The sequence below is a fragment of the Rhea americana genome, unplaced genomic scaffold (assembly GCF_003343005.1).
Source record: "Rhea americana isolate MKP2758 unplaced genomic scaffold, rheAme1 scaffold_16, whole genome shotgun sequence".
NCBI classification, from domain to species: Eukaryota; Metazoa; Chordata; class Aves; order Rheiformes; family Rheidae; genus Rhea; species Rhea americana.
The window spans coordinates 6,485,987-6,497,097 of record NW_028185705.1 but is presented as its reverse complement, the minus strand read 5'-3'; positions in this window follow the sequence as shown (position 1 = coordinate 6,497,097).

The following is an 11,111-nucleotide window of genomic DNA, read 5'->3' as shown; positions in this document are numbered from 1 at the left end:
GAGCAACAAGAGGTGCTGTGGTAGCGAAGTGATCTTGAAAGACTGGCACATCAATATTTTCTTCTACAGAAGCCACAAGCAAGTTCTTCCATCCCTGCCAAGTGATCAGAGCCTTAGTTGAAATTCTTGAATTATGCCATCATAAACCTTTAAAAAATGTTGATAACACTCCCCACCTTGGAGAGGACTTAGGAAAGAAGAGAAAGGAAAAAAAMCTTCAATAATTGAATGATCTAAACTACCAGGAAAAGGGATATCCTAAACAAAACAGAGCAAAGACCAGAAATGCCTTCTACCAGAACCGCTGTTGAGTGAGGTCCCATCAGAGTGAGGCCATGAAAGAGATCACTGTGAGACATGCCACCTACCTCAGGCATTCGGTTTGTTCAGGAAAAAAARAACAGGCGGTTGTATTACTATTGGCAAGGATTACCGGACTCTGCTAAAAATACTCACCATGCTACTTAGCTGACAGATTGGGGCATGGGGTTGATCGTCAGTGGATCTGAACATCGAAATGCCACCCAGAGAGCAAACAGCTGCTGTCACACCAAAAAGAGAGCTATGTGGGGAGGGCTGCCTGATCCTGAACAGCTAATGAGGTGCAGGAAAATATGAACTACTCAGCTGAAATATGCAGACTGCCAGATGGTATCTCTCTCCTTTCAAGACAAAATATAACTCGTAAAACTTGGCTACCAATCTATCGTCTTCAAGGGGTCTCTGCAAATGAGAACCTGCATTAATAGCCCTGCTTTGCACTGCCTTCCTACAGCCATTGCTCTTCAGGGGCTTTCTGAGATGCAAGACTCCTCCTTGGTCTTCAGCTCTCCCCTGTCTYCCCTGGACCTTTCCTGCATCATATCAGTGGCATATGGAAACACACATCAGAGGAACTAAGTGGTTCATTGCTACTGCTGCTGACTGAACCATTTTTGCTTTCCTGTGTAGTTGCACACTATCACCAGTGAGGGGGACTAGAAGCCACAACAACAACAAAAAGCCTCCCATCCCTGTACATTCCTGGTGCATTGCGTCATCAAGCCTCACTGGCAATGAAAATTTTGGTGGATGAGCTGTAGTGGTCCCACCTTCTGTCCATCTGGAGAAAAATTCCTCTTTAGCAAGCATTGCAAAGACAGATTACCTTGAGAGGACACACTAAGATCAGTGGGGCCATGGCCAGCCTGGAGGTGGATGGTGGGAGGGAGTACAGCAGGCTGGCACGCAGCTGGGAAACAGAGAAGCCTTGAGCAGAAACTCACTTTCCTTGACTGACAACTGTGCACATCCTAAATGAGAGCCAGTGAAAGATTTCTACCCACCTCTCTGTACTGTTTTTCCACTCTCATGGATTGAGAGGTAGCCAGGCTACCTTATTTTGGAGAGTTCAGCCACAGTTCAGAGGGGAGAAACAATAGCAAGTAGAAAGCTGGAACCTCTCTAGAGACATGAAGAAGATACTACATTGCATAGAAATGTGCTGGTTGCAAGGCTTGACATCTGGGACGCTCTGAGGCTGGCAGCTGTGTGTCTGTGTCACACTGAAGAGATCTTTCTCCTGGTAGACCTACAAGATGTTTGGCACCAGAGTCAGCCTCTCTCCTACTGCTTCCTCTACTTCTTCTGTCCTCTAGGATTTTCCACTACCTGCATTTCTCCGTTACTTCCATCCTTCTTTCTCTACAGCTAATTCTTTTCTTTTTCTTCCATCTCCTGTACTTCACTTTTGTTTCTCTCAGGCCCTTACTTAGCACAGAAYGGGGTAGGGACTACCTGCAGGGAATATTTTGGTAGCTTGCCCTTGCAATCTCACACACTCCCTAGTGCATAACTGTGAGGCTATTCACAATGAGTAGTGGTGATGGCAAGAGTATTTGGACAATAAAGAGAAATTGAAATAAATGGATGACCGGGATGTTCTGGGAAAATAACAGAAGCACAAACTCTGCTATTTGATTTTACTAGCTCAGTGCTGTGAGATTTTAGCACTGCACTTGCCCTGATGGTAAGTCTGTGGCTGAAGAGGCTGCACGAGTCCCTGCCCTGGAGAACTTGGATGTGAGATTTCATCAGGAGCTTCACTTCTTACCAGTTCACTACAGCTCCTACATAAAAACCTCAGCTTCAGACACTTGGACTCTTGATTCATGGAAGAAAGAGTTCAACTGCATCCTGCTTGTTTCACCACAGTTTTTGGCCATCAAAATAATTTCTGCTCAGTTGCCGGTGATTCTCAGCTTTTGCTGGAAAAGCCTGCATTGCTGTTTCCTTCTGAATTTCAATCAGGTGTCATTACTGTGTGTTGTGCACCTCTTGCTGAAAACAGAGGCTGCTCATAACATACTGGAATTGCTTGATGTAGTGAAYTCTTGTTCTCTTTAAGAACCTGAATCACACTAAGTGGCTTTACTTACCGTCTGCTTTTTTGATTTGCTTACTTCTCTTCTGCTCATCTGCAAGAATCATTTGTTTCTTTGCCTATAAATTAGCCATCTGGAAAGACCACTGTTGTCAACAGATTATTGAAATACAGTTCTGAGAATGGACCTACACTAAAGATTGGAAGCAAAATTTAGCGCAGAGCCAGACTATCTGTAATTGGATTTTTAGGTTGAAAAMCTGTAATGAACAGAATGAAAGAAATAAACAGGATCATTTATTTTATTTGTTCATTAGCAAAACTCCTCAGTTACATGTGATAATTACTGGCAAAGATTTACATACAGAAAATGTGCCTGAAAGTGTTTAAACCTATTTGTTTATAACAGACCCACTACCAGCATACCAATTACGTGACACGAAATGCATCAAGCTCTGAGAAATCCCGTGAGGATTTCAAGAGCATAACCTGCTAGCATATCTCTACTCTGCTTTGCAGGATGTCCTGATTTAAGCAAAGAATACACATTCTCAGCAATTTATCACATATGTTTACATGTCTTTGAATGCTTCAGAACTATCTGCAGCAAAGCTTATAGTTTAGCCTGAAAATAAGTGACACAAGATCAAAATCTTCAGTTTTCACTCTAGTAACTTACTAATGGATTATAATGGGTGATTTTGTGTAAGCAAAGTATGTTCCTAATGTGCCCATTAAAAACCTTGCTTATCGTCTCACATTTTTAAAAAAGCCAAATTTAGAACTCTGCTACAGTTTTATGTCTATTAAAATAAAAAAGAAAACTCCAGCTTATTTCTCTGAGATTGTACCCTCTTCAAAGGCCATTGCCAGAATGATACTTACTGACTTCAGAATAGGACTCCAGTGGGTAAGGAGCCAAAATGTGTCAAATTAGATGTAGAGAGAGAAGGAAACAGCCATGACCAAAAGTATACACAGATTCACCCCAACAGAAGGCTCTGCAAGGTGGAAGGACACCTGGTGGCCCATCTGGCAAGCTGGGTTTCAATATAAAGGGGATATGAATAGGAACCTATGCATATCTTGCTCTACCACCACCTAATTCTAGGTTGGCCTGCACAGTTTATGTGGAAAACAGCATCAGGACTTTAGCTCTGTAGCCTTTCCAAAAAAACCCTTTCACAACTGAGTGTTCCTGGTTCCACTGAAGGCTCAGAGCAAGGAAATAGAGCGGTAAGAGGAAGGAGATGGACTTGATAGGTGTCCAGACCTGACCCAGGCAATTCAGCTTTCAGATGAAGTATCTGGGTTAGCAAGTCTGTTGCCCAGTTTGCAGCTCCTGAGGCAGTTTCCAGGTGACCCAGAAAGAGAAAGCATGAAGGACACCAGTGCATCCCTATTCCTTGGGATAGACATGGTGGGAACCAGACTCTAATGAGCAGTATTTCAAATGCTGGGGTGGGGGCAAGGGTAGTGCTGTCCTGTGTTGGGTACTGACAGGGTTCTAATGGGTGCTGTGGCTACAGAAGTGGAGGTAAYCCAGGACACTTCCATAGTTTAAGGGTAGCTGGGAAGCACCTCTTTCTGGAGCACAGGAAAGCAATACAAACCATAAATCGCCACTAGTTATGATTCAAGACAGCAAATAGCAAAGGAGACAGCCAGACTAGTAAATCAAGGGAAAATCTTGTTCTGTTTTTCTGATGTGTCCCCACTGAGCTTCACGGACATGCACTGGCTGAGACACGGCCACAAGACACAGAAAGCAGCAGGGGAGAGGACCAACAACCAAGGTTCCCAGGGTTTGAGGCCTTGTGATCTCCAGGGCTAAAGATTCAGCCATTTGCAGAAGAAAGCCTGGACTAATTAGATTTGGGTCAGCGACCCACTGTAGTTTAGGGCTGCTCACTTATGAATTCCTCGGCCACTCTTGTCTCTAGTTCAGACACCRTATCTTGTAATGAAACAGCATTACTCATTAGCTGTTGCAAGGTTCTCCTCCACACACAAATATATTGGAATGATCTGTTATTTGACAGTGGTGTTATTCCCTCATTACTGTTTGTAATACCAGCAGGAGGGAGAAATGGATAATGCAACGTGACTGACTGAATGGGCAGAATATAAAAAGACTTTCAGAGGGAAGCAGATCACTTGCTGTTTAGGGGATTAGAGACCAACCATACCTTAAATCTTTCTGGATCTTAGGAAATGGATCTAAAATCTCCTGGATCACATGTCTTTTGATATGAGCCCAAGCAAACCTCTTCTTCAAAAATGAAGTTTTCCGTTCTCAAACTTATTACGAGAAACACTTTATTTACTYATAGAAATGACCTGAGAGGTGAACTGTGAGATCAGAAAGACAAGGGAAGAAYGAGGTACCATCAGAAAACTGATGTGCAACAAGCTTCTAATTCTTGGACAACACATTAGAGCTCTGAGACTCTTTGCAGCAACCTTTACAAGGAGATGGTGAGATGACTGAATATCTGGAGTGTCCTGTACTAGCTAAGCCTTCATCTCAGCCCCAGTGGACAACTATTCCTACTTAGCTTACAAACAGATATCTGATCTTTCTGGAGCCAGCAAAGGAAGATGGACATGACGTTCACCAAGGACTTTGCTATGTAGCTTAATTAAGCCATGTGCCTTAAATATATTAGGCTAGTGTTTCATCTGACCAGTGCTGCTGGCTGCAATGCTTGTGTTGCAAAGGTGCAACACTTTCATGTAGTGCTTTGTTGTCTTATGATATCCTAGAAGAGGTAGAAGTGAAGAATCATGGATATCCTTGCTAATAACAGCACAGAAAGTCGYTAGTGAAAAAGGAGGAAGGAAGGACACACAATTCGTTAGTCATCACATGCCTTTTAAATCCTGCCATGAGGTATTTCACAGCAATGCTAGATCCTCCAGCAACAACAATTGCAGGCATATCTGCATAGACATTTTAGCCTGAATCTATTTTCTGCATTAGTCCGTACAGTTGCACCTTCAGCGCAGTGTGGATGAGAACCCCACCACGCTGGTCATCTGGATTCCCTGCTCTCTGGGGCTTCTGCAACGATGGACCCAAAAGGCAGGGTTACAGGTAAACAGAGCATAACACTTTGCTTAGATTTTACCTATCAGCTAAACTTTGCTGCATCTTGTGTCATTTCGTTCCTCTGTGCTACTATCTTTGTTCTTTGGAGAGGCACATCCTGTGCCATTTTCCCTGTTCCACTTTAGTCCTAATATTGCCCATGGAATGGATTAATGGCACACTATTTTCTAGTCTAGTAATCTTTGTCACAAAAGTGAGTGAAAGCATACAGCGAAAGTGAAGATCCATCAGCACYGCCAGCCGACTGATAGCTCACCGATAGCTAATGCTGAGATGAGAACAGAAGATGGAAAAAAAAGGGGGGGGGGGAGAGAAAAGTCCCTTCTTATTTTAATACCAAGAACAGTACACAGCACATATATCCATCTTTTTGACACAGGCTGCAATGAAAATAGCAGCATGCTAGAATGTCATCCTGCTTCAGTGATGGGCTTTTCACACCTCTCCATGGGCACCATGGAGGGTCAGCGATTTGCAAATGTGCAAGGTAAAAATGTTTGTTGCTCTCCCTGCCTACTGCATCTTGGAATCACCCAGATGACATTTCGAGCCCCGTGCACCACACGAGGTCCTATTTTCTATTAGGTAATTGGGCAGAGTCACAAAGTAGAGCATGCATCGTATTTTCCCCAAATCTGCAACTGATATCGTTTGACCAAAACCAGCTAGACAACAATATTTTGAAATGAAATTCATTACACGCATCTTCAGCCTTCCTGCCGTAGGCATGTTCTTCACTGACCTTTTGCTCTCTTTCCAATTTTAGCCGCACCACAAGCTTATCTAAAATTTCAAAATAGTTTAAAAATAATAATAATAAAGTACTTGTTTTCCTTATCTCCTGGCAAATCTCTTCTTACTATTTCCTTTCTCCAAGAAAAAGTCATAGCTAGCTACTACAAGGCTAAGACTGATGTTGTTATCCTGCAAAATACCTGTGCAAAGTGGGTTTAGACATTGGCTCTGCTGGTTGAGAGTTTTGTGAATCTTGAAGAAATTGCATGTGTCTGGATCCATTTTGGGAACAGAAGCAGCCTTAAGCTCAGAGAGGAGGTGCATAACTCGTATGATAAAGGAACGAATGATGCTGGATGATGGTAGGGTGCAGGCTATAGTGTTCATCCACTCCCTTCTCCTAATAAATCTACAGCTTCGCTCAGTTATTGGGAGCTCTTTCCCTGACTGGTTYGGGGCCAAGCCTCAGTAGCTGAGCCCTTTTACTTTCTCCCAGCATAACTGGGATAGTCACTTACTCCCCAGGCCCTGGAGAATACTGCAGTTACATCTTTGGGAAGGATCTCACCAACATCTGGGATGGGTGCAAGCAGGAGAGGCAGCCAGTGCAGAACTAGCTTTTCTGGGAGGGCTTTTAATCCCCCTTCAACAGCAATGGGATTGTCACCCTCACTTCTGCATCTGGCAGATTTTMAGCAGGGGATGAGTTGGGCCCAGGACACCATCTCCCCTAACTATATCTGAAGCGATTTGAGTTTGCCAAGACTCTGGCACTGATGGGCAGTTGCACATATTTATGACTCACTCTCTTTCCAAAAGCACGGAGCATTTGGCAGCAGTTCAGGTACCTTTGTAAGGGATCTGTCCTAACCTCTCAAAAGCCCTGGGTTTACTAATCCCCACTCAATTGTTTCCTCCTTCAGCCAATTTACATAATAGTCATTAGGTCTCATTTTTATTGTCTTCTCTAAAACATGCTGAGGACAGGGCTAAATGAGAGGGGAAATTTGATTGCTTGGYATTTCATCTGTCTGTTACTATCAGTGGGGAGCAGCCATGCAGCTTGGCAACAGTTTGCCAAAAGCCTAAAATATTCCAAAATTAGAAAGACCCAGATTCACGCTTCTCCTGACTCCCCATTCTCACAAGCAAAAAAAAAGGGGGGGGGGGGGGAGAGAAGATCATTTGTTTTCAGAATATTTTTGTATGTATACATTCTGCAAAAGGTTAATTGGAAAGAGTGTTTCTATGCCAACAAGGGCTGAGAACAGACGGCTGAACTTGGAGAATCATCCGCCCCCGAGCACACATTTTTGATGCATGGATGATGTGGCCTGGTGGCTAGCACATGAAATGGGTTGTTCAGAGAAGTGACTTCTGGGCCAGAAGTCTTCCTGCCTGTGAGTCTGGAGTTACATGACTTTTTCMCTCCCCAACTCAGCCTGGTGGATCCAGCTAAAGGGAAGTCCAGCCCCTTCAAGCCTCATTTTTTCAGACCTTCCCCTTACAGTCTGCAGCAGAAGCTGCCAGCCCTGCGCCCCTGCAGAGGAGAGGCAGGTCTCCTGTCCTACACAGATGTGGTACCTGCCTTGGGAGTTATAAGCAGAAGCCAAGGAATAGCTCAAAGTTAAACAACAGCTGAAATAGCTGCTCCCCTTCTCCATCACAGGAAAGCAGTCTCTCAGATGACCCCACCACCCTTAATTTCCCCTTGAACTATGCCAAATCCAGTCCCTCCAGATCAGAGACCTGTGTAGTATGTTTGCATGTAACCTGGTACAATGGAGTTCTGTTTTTAACTACAAGATTTAGATGCAAATGTCTCATGAAGAAATTAATCTAGTATCGCTTTATTAACCTGTGTAATATTCAGATCATTGTTCATCTGCTCTACAACCCTATCCTTCGAAAATATCTTATTTCAAGTCTGGGGAGAAGAACAACTGGGCTTTTAAAGGCAGATCATTTTAACAAGTACATATTATATCAAATCTCTGCTTTAAGTTAAAAAAAAGATTACTAGAAAAACTTGGCTAAAACTACTCAAAAAGGCTGAATACGTTGAAGTTCTTACTGACTCATTTCTCATGAAAGGACTACAATTTGAGCTGGCTCTTGGGACTGTTTGACAGAAAAAGCCTACTCCAGATACTTTTGCATTTTGAAATATTTGAAGTGCAGATGGGGAATGAGGTGGTTGAGGCATGTCTTTGGACGCTATGTTACAGATATGCTCAAAAACTGAAGCATAAATCATTTATTGCAGATTTCTGGGGTGGGTTAYGCAGTATTTCTGGTAGATCAGTCTCTAGGACACTTCGAATCATTGTCTCCTGGTAAAGTTCAGCACATAAAATACAGGGCCATACCCTTGCACAGGTGTTCAAAGCAAAAGGTGTGCCCTATAAGGCCAGCTGAGGCCTTGCAGCTGGACTGGCCAACATCCCCTGGATCGAAAGCACCTCTGAACTATGAGTGTTAGTGGGAAAGAGATGACCTTCCCCATTGCGAACTCAGGTAGCGAAAACAGCTTCAAAACATGTAGCAAGTGTGTCTTGTTAYAATGCCAGAAAGAAACCAAGCACTTAGAGCAGCTGAGTGGCACAAACCCCACCTAACCTCGATCTCATTGCAGTGCTATTCTACTCAGTTCTGCTGGCATGCACAATAGTTTTCTAGAAGGACTTTTTCTAGGTGATTTTGGTTTTGTGTGCTTGGCTCAAGGCATTCTTCTACTCGGCGCTGATTCACCAGGTAATTCGCAAGAACTCACCAGTTCTTGCTAGTTCATAGCTGAATCCCCTTGAATAATCAGATGGACAAATTTTTGTATCATTTGCTCATCTAGACTTTTACAYGTGATGATGATATGCCTACAGAGCCTGCGGTGGATGAGGAATTGCATTAGACAGACCACATATGCCAGTCAGGCACTGCATGGACAACTGCAACAGATCCGTGTGACAGAGATACTTTGCAAATGATCTACATCAGAGCATCCAACACAGAAGCAAAAARCTCTCTTGATAACATCTGAGGCCTTCATCCTCGTACCAAAATCAATAGTAATGTTTCCACTGAACAGAGTGGGTACGATCAGCTCATTACAAAACTGGAGCCAGAACCTAGYGTATATTCATAGCCCTCAACCCACCTTTGGGATTCCAGGGCACCATGCTTTTGCTCAAAGCCATTTCTGATTTAGCTAAAGTATGGGCCGAGTTAAATTTAATTTTTGTTTTGCCCTAGCTAATATCCAAAGAACCGATGTCATTTCAATAAGCTTTTTCAAGCCAGTCTTGGAAATCATTACAGAGAGACAGAATAGCTACAAATCTGTACCATATTTTGTGATTGAACCATTTTTAATATCAAGTACTTTGGTGCAAGCCATGTCCAATAATGAAAGCAACTGAACAGCTCTGTTCTAACATGAGTGCACCCAAGCCAGTTTTCCTTGCTTTGTAGCATCTACTAAGGTACCTTCCCAGAAGCAGGGTTGCTGTACCTCAAAATTTTAACTGTTACTRGTGGAGAGCTGCTCAATCCTTAACATTCATCACAAAAATATGTTTTTGCCAAAAGCTTGCACGGTACACTCATGTTGTCTGTTCTTATTCAACACACAGGTCCTGTCTGCACCTAAGCTTTGCCAACGTAAGTGTACAATGATGTTTTGTTTTATTTGAACAATAAAGACATAAGCTATACCAGCAAAAACACATCGACTATAGCAGCAAATAGTCTCCAGGACCAAGTTATAGATAAAAGTTTTGCCAGCAGAGTAACGTTCCTTAAGGATGTGATTTTTTTTTTCCTGACATTTCTGTGCCAGTAAAAATCATGTGAATGCAGCTATGCCAGCGTAAAATTTCTTTTGCCAGCACAGAAACGTTGGACAAAAAAAAAAAAAGTATAAAAAAAAAAAAAAAAAAAAAAAAAAAAAAAAAAAAAAAAAAAAAAAAAAAAAAAAAAAAAAAAAACTTCTTATCTCTTATTGCTTTCCCAGGGAGAGTTTCTAGTGCAGACTTAACTTAAGAGCAATTTGTATATTGAGGACAGAGTAAAATACTGCATTTGAAATCACTTCTATAAGGAAGGTAGGCAAGGCATTTTAAAGAGCATTTATTCTGTGCAAGTCTGTGCTATTTACAGTGTTCTGACATCATAATTTTCTCATTTGCTTATATAGCTAGAGCTTTTCCACAGGAGCTTTGTAACAAAGTAAGTGTTCCAAACAAATAATTTAAGAGAGGAGGAATTTAATTTGTGCATGCTAACAACTTGTCAGAGAACCAGCTAGTGCCACCAGCCTTCTCGTTCCCTGCAATGGGACGGGATTTAAGCACGYCCATAAGCAGCACTCAGAGCATCCAAGCTGGACAGCCCTTGGGCATCTATTAAGCATCTCTAGTACATCAGATGGCTGCAGTTGTTGCTTAAGGCCTTCATCCCAGATTTACATCAGAGACTCCTGGACTTACAGAATCATCCTCTGGGAGGTCAGGCAAGGTCACTACTGATATATTTGACAGTAATCTACTGCTGCAGTCTGCACCAGAGGAAGTTTCCTAAGATGAGGCTTGCACTGCTCAGGAACATAGGGATGAAGTGAGGCCAAAAGCCAAAGCACAACTGGAGCTAAAATGAGCAAGGACCACATAGTATAGCAAGAGAGATGCTGCAAGTACATCATCAGCAAGATTAAGCGCAAAGAAAAGATGAATTTGTTGCCGAAGGGAGAAAACTATGACTATTACTTTATGGGAAGGTTTTTGACGGGTTCCTTAATGAAATGATGGCCTGTGCAAGACATTGGCAGGCTTAGGATGACATGGTGCTCTGATCTTGGGCCAGAGAGGGACTATTTGGGTAACCTGAACTAGAACTGACATRTAGAAG